At 34.4% G+C, this 14,707-nt stretch overlaps 1 protein-coding gene across 4 annotated transcripts in view; it reads right to left on the bottom strand.

Annotated features, from left to right (window-relative positions):
• LOC149951838 (G protein-coupled receptor dmsr-1-like) overlaps positions 1–14,707 on the bottom strand; it is a 194,679-nt gene that overhangs the window by 163,033 nt on the left and 16,939 nt on the right. For all 4 annotated transcript variants that reach the window (XM_090168284.1, XM_090168283.1, XM_090168282.1 and 1 more), the window contains exon 2: positions 1,143–1,229. The gene's annotated coding sequence lies outside the window, so the exon portion shown is untranslated. The remainder of the gene's footprint in view (positions 1–1,142; positions 1,230–14,707) is intronic.

Genomic DNA, 14,707 nt, shown 5'->3' with positions numbered 1-14,707 from the left:
ATCACAAAAAGGCAAAGACGTAGGAAGCTACGAATCGAAGCCATATCGCAACTCTCCTATTCGAACGGCGTATTGAGTGGAGCTGAACCCACGAAGTAACTCATATTTTAGAGGACTTCGTGAATACTGTCTGTCGCGTCGTTTGTATCTCCAAAAGCCTAATATTATAGTAAATATTCTTGTGTACTGCCTCGACGTCTCAATAGATGTCTTTGGCATCGGTTAGTTAAACCTAGTGTGTTTGAGCTCATTGGTTGAGATTTTCAAGGCGTACTAAAAATATGTGTTATTGATAGCGAGATAGTCATCCGGTGTCATTTTAATGCCCAATCATATTATAAGACAGTTTTATTTATGACGCGTGACCCATATTTTATTTCGTAAATCATAGTAAATATATTTTCGATTATTTTTAATTATTTAAAATATGAATATTATTATAAACTCTGGTTTACTTTGTTTTTCTGACTAAAATCGAAGTTAAATATTGTTGGGTGAAAACATTTTTGTCACTGCCACCTAAGAGCAACAAACACAAGGAGAACGCAGCTAGCATTTAAACACACTAACGCAGTGTTGTGTACAAATTTCATAGGGAGACAAACCTTTAGGCTGAACGTTTTACGGAAAGCGGGAAGACAATTTCTGAATTTTCCCCTTCCGACGGCAGCAGGCGCTAAAACGTCTAACCAATGAAAAATATACGCAAGAAAACGCACGACTTTTGACGGGTTGCGTTTTCTTTGTGTGGGGCGTTGTGTTTGTTGCTCCTAGCTGCCACTACAACAGGTCTGGGGACACTTTTAAGAAAAATCATCAAAAGTGTTTTCTGGGGACAAAAATGAACCAACATTCGTTTTAAAAACTATGACTTAATTGCTAAACTATTAAACCAACTTAAGTAAACAATAAAATATTTCTAATGATTTTCCACTACGAAACTCTAGTTAATAATCATAAATTTAGTTTTCGGACTGTTAACATCAAAATCAGAAAATATTCTCTCGTGATTTACTGTAATGGTCGAACTTTTGACTCTCGATTCCCGACTTGGAAAATACTGATAGCATGCCACGATAATTAACACGGCAGGAGAGGCTGCCATTCGGAAGAGCAATAGTCATAAAATTTTATCAGCCTACTTCATTCGGGCTGCGGACGCTCCATCTGCACTCGTACAAGCCAATGGTCGATCGAAAACTTGCTCTCTGACGACGCTCGCTTCTCGACTGCAAAAATTGAAAACAAAACGTGAGATATACGCTATTTGGTGGAGCAATATAGCTATCTCCGTAACCGGCTGTCCCACTGCCAAAACCCTGTAAATGGCATTTCTTTAAATTCCAGTTTATATTATTAATAAAGCTTGTAGACGAGTAGACGTTGTTTTATACATATCTAAAAGTTCCCACCACATGTTTTCGAAATGTTTGTTATTTAATAAGGTAATGTAAGTGCTATTTACAGGTGTATATCATCAAATATAAAATTATTAATTTAATTTATTGCTGCATTTTCGAGGTTTTACAGATATAAATAAGGTATAAAACATCTCCCCAATCCACATAAGTTAAGAAGAAACTTGCGCGTGGGAGGGGGGGTATAATTAAATTACTCTGAGGCAGTATTATCTAATGAATTGCTAATTTTTTTTTAAGTAAACATTCTTTTCAATGTAGAGCATGGGTTAATTTTAAAAATATAGAGCTCCATACCCTAGATTCGAACTCGCAAAGCTTTCTGATTGACGGTTTCTTAATGAAGTGATTAGCACTATCTATAATTGATTACCATGGTAACTACGGAACTAAGTTTTTCGGGGTTCCGGCAGGAAGTGGGTAAGCGCTATTGAGAGCTAGTATAGGGTACAAGTAGAGGTCGGGGATGGTTAACTTTTATTCAATAGATAAAGCTATCAAAATTATTCGTAAAACGTTTTGATCAAGTAATTTATATTTCTGTATTATCCGATTAATGTTTTGGTAAATTTGTAAAATTAATCGAAAAAACGACGTTTTTTTCGATAAAAAGTTCAAATTTTACGAATAATACATATTTTTTAATAATTTTCCGAAATATTAACCGGTAAATTGTTTTTTTTTTTACAATTTAATCATGGATAATGATTAACCGTTACCGACCTCTAGGTACAAGGTCAAATATTACCTTTGATGTAATCAAGGAATGGTTTTTGTGAAGCTAGAAGTTTTACAGCAGGTGTACAATTTTCGTTTACACTAATTTTCAAAATGGTCATTTACCAGGTTCTTGCGTCGAGAAAGCCGTAATAACTATGGTCTGGCGCGTTCGATATTTTACTGTTTCTCTAGTATATGGCAATTTAGCTTAAAGTCATAAAAACATATTTAATATTTATATTGCAGCCATAAGGAACGAGTGGTCAAAATTGTAAGGCAAATTTATTCGTTATCCGAAATTAAATTTTTAATAATTTATTTTTGCACAACTTTGCCTGTACGTCACCGAAATTTAATTTTGGACATTTTTCGAGTGGAGCATTCGTTTAAAAAGAAATCGTTTAAATTTTTATTGGAAGATAAAATACCAACAAAATCTCTCTTTAGGCTCAAATATTAAATATTTGGCTTTCCGTTGCTACGCAACGCGTTTTGAAATTTTTAACGTTTAGGCTTAGTTTCTCTTTTTGGTGTAAAAGTCCCAAGCCAGATTTTCCGCACGGTACTGACGAGTTTCAAATAGGATGAAACCGGTCTACCGTTGGATTTTTTGGCTATTTTATTTAAATTCATTAATTTTTCACTCGAAGATCTATTTGGTCCGAGTTTCGCGTCTTTTTGTTTGCTCGAAGATCAAGTTTTTAAATTTCTTAAAATTTTTTATCCCTTTTTATAATGGACTAATCTACTTATTCGCTAATTTTATCAGCCTTTGCAATGCAGTTCATAGTGTGTCTCCTCTTAACTCAAATATTACACTACGTAAGGATATTTATTTATTTAATTAATTAGTTTAATTTCTAGATTAAATAGTTTTAGAAATAAATCTTAGAAAATGCTAAATTATCATTCGTTGTTTCTACTACCACGAGACACGGAAGAGGAGGAGCTACCGGAATTATTTCATGTGATTATGTGTTCCTTTAATGATATTTTCCCCCCGAAACGTATGTTGTAAAAGCAGATAAATCCTGCAAAGATACATTCGCCAGTGATGTAGATAAATTGGATATCTTAAATGTAGATTGTAAAATTTTGTGCAATTTTATTAAGGAAGAATCTTATATTGAAAACAGTACTAGTCTTATTCAAAGTTTTTTGAATGTATAGAGAAAATACATTAAAGAACGCAAATTTTAATTTTGTAAACTTGATCTCATTTTGTCAACTCGATCTCATTTTACCAACTAGATTTAATTTTGCCAATGCAATATTGTTATTTGGCCAACTTGATCTCAAATTGATAAGTCGATCTCATTTTACCAACTCGATATAAATTGCCCAACTCGATCTCAATTTGTCAACTCAATCTCATTTTACCAACGCGGTCTTATTTTGCCAAAACTTGATCTCATTTTGTCAACTCGATCTCATTTTGCCAACTCGATCTCATTTTGCCAACTCGATCTCACTTTACCACCTCGATCTTATTTTTTCAAAACTCGATCTCATATAGCCAACTAGATCTTATTTTGCCAACTTGACCCTATTTTGTCAACTCAAGTCTTATTTTACCAACTTTGGTCTTACTTTACCAACTCGATTCCCTTTTGCTAACTCGATCGCATTTTACCAACTCGGTCTCATTTTGCCATCACGATCTCATTTTTCAACTTTTACTGCCCCGAATGTTATTTTAAATCTAAATATTCACGGTACAAAATTGTTTAACTTCAATTTAGAGAATTGATTAAACTTAATAAACACTAAATGCGGTTTTTCATCCGCAATGTTTGTTGTATAATAAGCGAAGTTATACTGGTTAATTATCTCTAGATTCTTTAAAGATGAAATCCCTGGTGGAAAATATCTACTTTGAACTTCGTCCGCACTTCAGTATCTTAATCAGTAAATGGGAACGTTTTTAAATCTTTGATAACCTTCCCTCTGTTTATTACAGATTTTCGCTTCAAAACTTCAAAGGTAAAAGCGATTTTGTTTGATGTTAAATTACTGAAGCACAGAATTAATTAGTGAACAGAGAATAGCCAGGTCCAGAAAACGTCTAGAGATAACTTGTAGAAGGTGCAGGCTGGACACACAAAGCTACGTCTTTACTCCTACAAGTTCCCCCTTCACGTTTTCGGATGCTGGCTTAACCTCTCTAATATTCCTCTTTGAAGACAAAGGCTAAAGTTGCGGATTTATATTTTCTGTTACGCTGAAAGTACATCCTTGTTGAAAGTAAACGAAACCACTTCTGAATTATACTCGTCGCATTTAAATTAGCAGGCTAGACTGCTTTTTAGACTCGCCTAATGTAAAATCTATACCTCAACAGCCTCTCCTTAATTCCATCCACAAGACATTTCCTTTCTAACAAAGGCGATATCTTGTGGAAGGTTAATTGATACGTTAGGAAGAACGAGTAGACGCGAGAGTAGACGTCTAGTTGTAGAATATTTGAAGTGTCTTTGATTTAATTTCCATTATAAAGCTATTCCTACATATCCAGTCTATATCCCTTACGAAAATGGTTGATCAAATTTGCAAAATTTATTCAACAGAAGTGGTATTTGATCGAAATATAATTTAATCAAATATTTTTTATAAAACTTTGATCCGATCAAATCTTATTTAATAAAATGTCATTTATCAAACTTTGATCCGATCAAATCTTATTTAATAAAATGTCATTTATCAAACTTTGATCCGATCAAATCTTATTTAATAAAATGTCATTTATCAAACTTTGATCCGATCAAATCTTATTTAATAAAATGTCATTTATCAAACTTTGATCCGATCAAATCTTATTTAATAAAATGTCATTTATCAAACTTTGATCCGATCAAATCTTATTTAATAAAATGTCATTTATCAAACTTTGATCCGATCAAATCTTATTTAATAAAATGTCATTTATCAGAAGATGATCAAATCTTACTTAATAAAATGTCATTTATCAGAAGATGATCAAATCTTACTAAATAAAATGTCATTTATGAGAATATGATCAAATCTTACTTAATCAAATGTAATTTTTCAGAATATGATCAAATCTAACATAATCAAATGTAATTTATCAAAATATGATAAAATTCTGATAAAATTCTATTTAATCAGAATTTTATAAAATTGTATTTGATAAAAATTCTATTTGATCAGAATTTTATAAAATTGTATTTGATAAAAATTCTATTTGATCAGAATTTTATAAAATTGTATTTGATAAAATTCTATTTGAAAACAATATCTGATTAAATTTTTATAAAACAATATCTGATTAAATTTTTATAAAACAATATCTGATTAAATTTTTATAAAACAATATCTGATTAAATTTTTATAAAACAATATTTGATTAAATTTTGATAAACAATATTTGATTAAATTTTGATAAACAATATTTGATTAAATTTTGATAAACAATATTTCATAAAATTTTTATAAAACAATATTTCATAAAATTTTTATAAAACAATATTTCATAAAATTCTTATAAAACAATATTTCATAAAATTTTTATAAAGCAATAATTCATAAAAATTTTATAAAACAATATTTAATAAAATTTTTATAAAACAATATTTCATAAAATTTTTATAAAACAATATTTCATAAAATTTTTATAAAACAATATTTCATAAAATTTTTATAAAACAATAATTCATAAAATTTTTATAAAACAATATTTCATAAAAGTTTTATAAAACAATATTTCATAAAATTTTTATAAACCAATATTTCATAAAATTTTTATAAAACAATATTTCATAAAATTTTTATAAAACAATATTTCATAAACTTTTTATAAAAAATATTTGATCAAATTATTATCACCATTTGATCGGTCCAATTTTTGATAAAATCATTAGTTCAAAATTTGATCAGCCATTTTAGTAAGGGATTATCAAAAGTATCTAATATACCTCTTCAGATCTGACGCCCTTAAAGTGTAAATTTGCCACGGCGTATTGATATTTACCGATTTACACACCATATTTTGGAAAGTCATGACAAATTATGCCCCGCACAATTTATCCCCCGAAAAGCAACCCTCAAAGTTGCATGCTTCGAGCGAATAAAATCCTATCAATATAGGGCTATTAACTCAAGAGACGATTAGATAATGTTAAAAATAAAGAAGAAATTTTAGGAAATAAATTAAATTACTTCCAAAAAAACCCGTTAAACGCATCAGTCTCTGTGATATATTTAATCACATTTTAATGTTGTTTACGATAAATATAAAATAACAGGATTATATTTGTGCTGTTTACGTCACAAAGAAACGACTGTCAATGTGGATCGAGTGTGAGTACACTGTGATCTGCGCTACCTTTATCGCCGTCTGACCTACATATTGCACGGACACACGCACTTTTCACATTGCCTTATCGAAAATAGTCGCGGCTTACTCTATTATTTTCCCAAATAAAATTTTCCGGTGCTCCGGTGCAGTTACGGAACAGCCATTAATACTAATTTCTCTCCATTTGAACAGTTGAGAGAAAATATTCGCCGAATAAAACTTGCTATCACCGAATTTAAAATGGGCATTTGAAACAAAAGCCCATTTGGGAGCTATTGTGTTTTACTTTTATTATTTTATTTTATTTTATACATCAGGTGTATTCCCCCAATTTTAATTTTTAAAGTTTTTTCAAATCATTATTTAAAGTGTTTTTTTTAATTATTGATTTTAACTACATAATGTATTTCAACGTAAGTATAAAAAGTATAAAATTAGGTTTAAAAAATTATAATACAAAGTTAATCTGATCAATCTAAAGAAATTAATGGTAATTAAATTTCATTATGATTTAATTTAATTTTAGTTTGTATAGAAGCCAAGTGTACATCGATTTGACTGGAAAAGAGTTAAAAAATCTATCGACTTAGTATTCAGTTCCGAATTTAACACCTATTTGGAGATAATTATAACAGCAAAGGAATATAAAATAATCGCTTTGTCACACTTATTTATGTTCGGAAGTTATTTTACTTATGATTTTATAAAGGATTTTAGTTGTTAACCAAAATTTTTAAAAAATTGACAACTTTATTTACGTAATAAAAGATTAAAAACATATATACATATGTCGTTAATGACGACTAGTTTCGCGTTTTATTCAGGCGCATCTTCAGGTCTAAATTCAAGAGACCGCGTTTTGAAAGTCCGTTTTCACCTTCGTCATTTGATTTCCTAGAGGGCGTGTCGAACACCGCACCTGGTCCGTTATATCTGTTTCTAGTGATTCACGAATATTTTATTTAATTACATTATCCAGCTTTATTAAATTTTTATATTTTTAAACTCGATAGTGTGATTTGGGTTTAGATTAACATGTTCAGCAAGGGCAGAAGAGTAGAGCGTATTGTTTTGGACTTTGGCTCAAAAAACTGTTCGACACGCCCTCTAGGAAATCACATGACGAAGGTGAAAACGGACTTTCCAAACGCGGTCTTTTGAATTTAGGCCTGAAGATGCGCCTGAATAATTATTTTAGTCTTTTTCATTCCAATATAATTTTGAAGGAAAAATATAAGCGATTGTTGCAATGGGATTTAGGTTTGATAGTAATGAAAAGTTCTTTTTGTGATTGTAGTGTTTTTGGCAAACACTTCAGTCAGATGTTCGCGTCATCTGCAAACATTTATATTTACTGTCTTCGGTGAACCATGGACTAATTAACACAGGGACACCCCGTTCCCGAATATTTGCTTCGGGCGATTGTTAAATGTGCACTCTGGCGGTATAGTTAAGAACTAACGGAAAACTAGGGTCAAACGGGAAGGAGGAAAAAGGGGGTGGGGGGGTGAACAAGTCAAAAACCTAGTCAATGTGACTACCATGTTGTGGCGTGTACAGTTTCATTTTTCGGATTTAAATTAGCTTGAATTGCCCTTCTTAATTTGAACTAAATAGAAAATGAATTTTTCTTCATTAACTTATGAAACGATGTTCATTTATCCACCTAAAAAAAGGGACAAAGATAATTGGATGTCAATTTTATTTCTGGTAAGTGTTTACCAAGGCTTAATAAACAGCCTTTTTATCGCTATCAATTTCCGAATTTCTTTATTGTAATATTGGTTTTATTTTATAGATGATGATGATTTAGGGTTTAGGGAATGGTATAAAACATACTCCACTCATATGCTGTATCTTGAATCACTTTTACACGATTTACATACGCAGAGTTGTTCATTTTTCCCAATCAAAATATAATCTAATGCTAAAAAACTATCATAAAACGTATTGTCGCGGGAAAAAAGACCGTTGTAAAAACAGACATAGAACCGTCTGCTAATTTTTTCAAAATTCTTAGATGATATTGAAAACTATATACTATATATGGCGGTAGCCGTTTCCTTTTTGTGACGTTTTAACCCGAGTAAAATTCTGTCGGGGGGGATAAAAAGAGGAAGAGCATTTAACAAGGGTCTTTAATAACATGGGAACGGGGTGTCCATGGGTGAACCCTCGTTTTTTGCGTTGAAAAAAGACTTTTTCTTCGAAAGATATGACGAAAACTTTTTCGTCTGACACGGCTTTAACTATTGTTGGTTATTTTTTCATTTCAAAAGTTTTTCTTGGACGTTGGAGGTTGTGCAGTAACTTTTTCCCTTTATATTATTTTACGATGGCTTTCCACAAACTCTTTATTTTTAGTCGAGTTATTTTTGTGATGTCGCGTCGATCTTTTGTAAGAAGTTCTCGAGGTAATTTCAAAAATATTGTTTATCGTTTATTTTGTCTCGCATTTTCATTTGTATTTATCTTATTTCTTATACCATTCGCGAGGGGGTGATCACTCCACGTAATCGGTGTACAGAGCCGTACCTTTGACTGTACTAATGGGATTACGCGTAATCTTTGAAGTCACTGCCTTTGGCAGTGCTAATCTAAGCGTAATCCGGTGTACAGAATTTCTAAGAGTGGTTAGCCCCTCGACCATTCGTTTCAAATAGTTTGATGAAAGCGTTTATTTTCTTTACACGATTTGCCATCTTTTAATTTTTTCGCCTTAAAGTATAACAGTTTGAGGAATTTTCCATTCCAGCTATTTCAGATTTAAAAGTAGTATTATAGTAGCACCTATATCAAATTTCATAGAGTAGAAACTTTCTAGATGAGGTTTTAGTAGAAGCCCTGGAGTAGGACTTTTCTACAGACAGGTTAAAGATGAGGTTTTAGTAGGAACCAGGCAGTAGGATTTTCTAACGACAGGTTAAAGATGAGGTTTTAGTAGGAACCATGCAGTCGGACTTTCTACAGATAGGTTAAAGATGAGGTTTTAGTAGGAACCATGCAGTAGGACTTTCTACAGACAGGTTAAAGATGAGGTTTTAGTAGGAACCAGGCAGTAGGATTTTCTACAGACAGGTTAAAGATGAGGTTTTAGTAGGAACCAGGCAGTAGGATTTTCTACAGGCAGGTTAAAGATGAGGTTTTAGTAGGAACCAGGCAGTCGGACTTTCTACAGATAGGTTAAAGATGAGGTTTTAGTAGGAACCAGGCAGTAGGATTTTCTACAGACAGGTTAAAGATGAGGTTTTAGTAGGAACCAGGCAGTAGGATTTTCTACAGGCAGGTTAAAGATGAGGTTTTAGTAGGAACCAGGCAGTAGGATTTTCTACAGGCAGGTTAAATATGAGGTTTTAGTAGGAACCAGGCAGTAGGATTTTCTACAGGCAGGTTAAAGATGAGGTTTTAGTAGGAACCAGGCAGTAGGATTTTCTACAGGCAGGTTAAAGATGAGGTTTTAGTAGGAACCATGCAGTCGGACTTTCTACAGATAGGTTAAAGATGAGGTTTTAGTAGGAACCATGCAGTAGGACTTTCTACAGACAGGATAAAGATGAGGTTTTAGTAGGAACCAGGCAGTAGGATTTTCTACAGACAGGTTAAAGATGAGGTTTTAGTAGGAACCAGGCAGTAGGATTTTCTACAGGCAGGTTAAAGATGAGGTTTTAGTAGGAACCAGGCAGTAGGATTTTCTACAGGCAGGTTAAAGATGAGGTTTTAGTAGGAACCATGCAGTAGGACTTTTCTACAGACAGGTTAAAGATGAGGTTTTAGTAGGAAACAGGCAGTAGGATTTTCTAACGACAGGTTAAAGATGAGGTTTTAGTAGGAACCATGCAGTCGGACTTTCTACAGATAGGTTAAAGATGAGGTTTTAGTAGGAACCATGCAGTAGGACTTTCTACAGACAGTTTAAAGATGAGGTTTTAGTAGGAACCAGGCAGTAGGACTTTCTACAGACAGGTTAAAGATGAGGTTTTAGTAGGAACCATGCAGTAGGACTTTCTACAGATAGGTTAAAGATGAGGTTTTAGTAGGAACCATGCAGTAGGACTTTCTACAGACAGGTTAAAGATGAGGTTTTAGTAGGAACCAGGCAGTAGGACTCTCTACAGACAGGTTAAAGATGAGGTTTTAGTAGGAACCATGCAGTAGGACTTTCTACAGACAGTTTAAAGCTGAGGTTTTAGTAGGAACCATGCAGTAGAACTTTCTACAGACAGGTTAAAGATGAGGTTTTAGTAGGAACCATGCAGTAGGACTTTCTACAGACAGGTTAAAGATGAGGTTTTAGTAGGAACAATCCAGTAGGGCTTTTCTACAGACAGTTTAAAGATGTGTATTTTTCCATGGTGTGTGTCAGGGAAAAACATTTTTAATAAGTTCAAAGTAATAGTGTGTTATACTTTTATTAAACTTACTTTTAATTAGATTTTGTTTTGAAAAGAGCTGAATTGCATATTTGAAAATAATAGATTCTTAATCCACTTTAAAATTATTGATTTAGTTAAGTTTAAAGCCCATTTTTTGTCTCGTCGCGTAGCCCTTTTATCGATTGTTTTTCGGAACCAGTGATCCCGACCTTGAAAATGGGGTTAAATTGGAAGTTTCAGCACCGCCAATTTGGACCGACTATCACTCTAATGGTTGTTTATAAGTAGGCAGTACATTTTTCCACATAGTTACAGCAAGAAAAGTACCAAATAAATTGGAAGTTTTAATTGGCCAATCAGAAATTTTATTGTTTTATATATAGCTAAGATGACCCCAACGCCGCGAAATTCTGAGCGGCGGCGGCGATTCCGTGATTTTCCATCGGCGGCGGCGATATTGGCGTGAGCCGACTATTTTGTCGGCGGTGGCGTTTATATGAAATTTCGTTTTCGTTGTGGGACGTTTTCGCAATCCCTTTTCTAGGTCCTGATCCAATCGGGTGGTTACGAAACACGAAGCCACAGACGTGGTAAAGAAAGAATTATTTTTGGGAAAGAGACTGATATCAACGGAAAACCTGGTAGCCCTGTCTGAAATATATTATAAATCGACGGCGGCGCCCCTTTCAAAATCGATCAGCTCGGCGGAGTCGTGGTCTAATGTGAAGTGAGTATACACTCTTATTAGAAACGTTTCCCCGTAGACTGTAAGGTAATGGCGGTCGATTGGGGAAGTGCGTTTTAGAGTCTATATTTCGAAATACAGCAATAATATAAAGGAAATATTAACGCGACATTGATATATCAGCGAGGGGTCCGATAAAAGTTGACAAATTTTGGGTACGGGATTTAATATTTGAAAGTGATTCCAGAAATCAGAGAATGATTTTGAGATTTCGGAGTACAATTTTCTCATTGATTTTCGCCCCGATTTCATGATGGCGGATATAGTGAGCTTAAATGGAGATCATAATAAGGGGAAATTGCCGCAACGGTGGCTCCCGCGTCTTGGCGTGAAACAAAGCCTTTGGGTATGGCTGGACGAGGGTTTGACTGGATCTGTCTCGAACTTGCAAACTTGCAAACGAAGTTGCTCGTTTAAATATGTAGATATGACTGAGTAACCTTAGTCATTTATCGAGTAAATGTTTAAACAAACCATTGTATGCAGTGAAATAATGATATATTATTGATTGTGTAAATATCCCATATATAATATTGATATAATTCGAAATATGCTGTCCCCATGTAGCGTACCTCAACTATACATAAATAGAATTAGTGCGTCGCACTTTTGGCAACATCAGTATTAAGGGTTTTTATTAAATCGATTGTGACGTGTGGGACAATTCAGTCCTCTCGTCCATTTGATTAATCAGGGCGAGATATGTGTAACGGCCACGCCAACGGGGGGATACGTGGGGACAGGGTGGGGACACCCGTGGCGGAAGTATTCCGACCACCCGTTTGGGGATTGCTGGTCTTCCTCAAACAGCCATCCACAAATTCTGCCTCCCAGACGCTTGGGATTACAGGAGTACGCCACTACTCCCGGCAGTAGTAAGGGTTGAACATAATCAAAATATTCAACAACAAACTAAACCAAACCAAGGCCGCAGTCGCAAGTGCTACTGAAGTAGTGTTATATAGACTGCGTTCAACAACCAACATCGTAAAATAATCCGATCCATCCGTATGCATAATCGTTCGATCCGGTTGCATATCGTGACGTTAATAGTTAAAGAACACCAAAACGATCGAAGCCCGTTAAAAATGAAACAATCAAAATGGCGGCCAGCAGAAATCTTCTACGTGCGTGTTCAACAAACCTACGTTTATTAAACTCAACAAATAAACTTGCTCGTTGAACGCGCTAGTTGGATAAACTTAAAATACCTATCGTCATGTCCCATAGAGAAGAAGCAAAAAATCGTTTAACAACTGTTACGGTTTATCTTATACATAAAAGCAAAAGTAACATAATAAACATAGTATTTGGAGGATGCCAGTAGAATCGCAGACGGTTCGGCGGCAGCCTTTTCGTTGGACCAGCCAATGTCTATTGAAAACTGAAATGCTTTCAAACGTGTAAATAACGCTTACTTTGGGAAAATAATGATGAATTATTGAATCGGAAGGTAATAATAACTATTATCAACACTGTCACCAATTCAGAAGTAAGTTTTTTTTTTTAATTTCAAACCTAAACGCGTGTACGCTCGTATTTCTCGTCATCAAACTAACCAACTATTTGGCCAACGGAAAGAGTAGGAAGGGACGAGTTTCCTGTTCGGAAACTTCTTATTTCGCAATGACTCCACGACAGACTATCATTAACCGAATTCGCTTTGTGCCATACTTATGTTTATTATGTTACTTATGATAATAGGGAATGAATCAGAAGATTTCAAGTTTATTGAATTTTTCTATAAAGATACAAATGTGATGTAGGGCTAAGTCATTGTTTGACTTGTAAGCCATAGTCTTTGCGAAAGAATTGGCTAGATTAGCTAGGAATTTGTTGAAGGGTCTATTGCGAAAATAAAGGTGTATGCGTCCTCTTGTGGCAGTAAAATGAAGTGTTAGAGCAACTTTGATTACTAGCTTTAGCGTGGTAGCACTTGATCATAGTTGGCACCCACTTCCAAGTTCCACGGCCTACAACACACTTGATTAGTCCGCCGTAAATGCTAGTCTAAGATGGTACAAACCAAACACTCCAAGGAGTATAATATTTCAGTTCTTAGCCTACTAAGATTAATATAACAGACGGGAAACTGTGTTCTTAAGTTACAAGAAAGGAACTTTAAAAAATTTCTTTAATTGGACACAAATATCGGAAATATAGTAAAATTATCGCAAAAAGAGTTGTAGGGGGTGAGTTGAGAAGTATGCCTGTTTTTTCCCCATTTTCCTACGATGAGTTAAAAGAGCGACAGAGCGCTTCAAAGTGTGTCCTACTAGCCCCTGGAAGTAGGCTGCATCAAGCGCCAAAGCAAGCAGCGGGGACTTTAAAAACTGTTTAAGTTTACCTTTTTACGTTGGTTACCTCGATTTGTTTACAAAGTCCTTTTTTACCTATCATACGAACCCAAACCCTAATGTTCGCATTTCCCTGCTGCTTGGTTTTACGCTTGTTGCAGCCTATACTTCCAGGGGCTAGTAGGCCACACTTGGAAGCTCTCTGGCGCTCTTTTCACTCATCGTAGGAAAATGGGGAAAACACAGGCATACTTCTCAACTCACCCCCTACAACTCCTTAAAATTTTTTATTAACCTTTTGAAACACCCTGTATAGTACTCGTTTGAAATTATAGTACGGATAAAATTGTCAGGTAATATCATCGAAATGTACTATAATTATAGTACGGTTTTCAACGCTGCTTGGAAGCAAAGATAATTTAAACTCGTACCCTAGATTTGAATACTGAGAGCTTTCCCATTGACGGTTTTGTTACGAAGCGTTTACCCTTTTCCGGCACGTGACCTCAGAAAAATCGGGCTCCATCGGTTGTGGCACGGCCAACTTCGATCACGCGCTATATAGCGCGGCACCGCGTGATCGAAGTTGACCGTGGTTGCGGTAAGGCGCAAACCAAGGAGCGAATTTTTTCTGAGTTCCAGAAGGAAGTGGGTAAACGCTATCGGCAACGCGCGAGAGAGTGATTTCGAATCTAGGGTACGAGTTTAAATTATCGTTTTTGGAAGGTTCCTAAGGCGTCGAACATTAATTGTTCTTGAACAAAAAATATTCTTCCGTACCAAGTTGAAAGAACTCTTTTAGAATTGGTTCTATATTTAGTAGGTTATTTGTAGTTAAC

Source organism: Leiobunum rupestre, chromosome 3, assembly GCF_980474605.1.
Source record: "Leiobunum rupestre chromosome 3, qqLeiRupe1.1.hap1, whole genome shotgun sequence".
Lineage (NCBI taxonomy): Eukaryota > Metazoa > Arthropoda > Arachnida > Opiliones > Sclerosomatidae > Leiobunum > Leiobunum rupestre.
The sequence above is the reverse complement of the archived record's forward strand: the minus strand, read 5'-3'. Positions and strand labels throughout refer to the sequence as shown.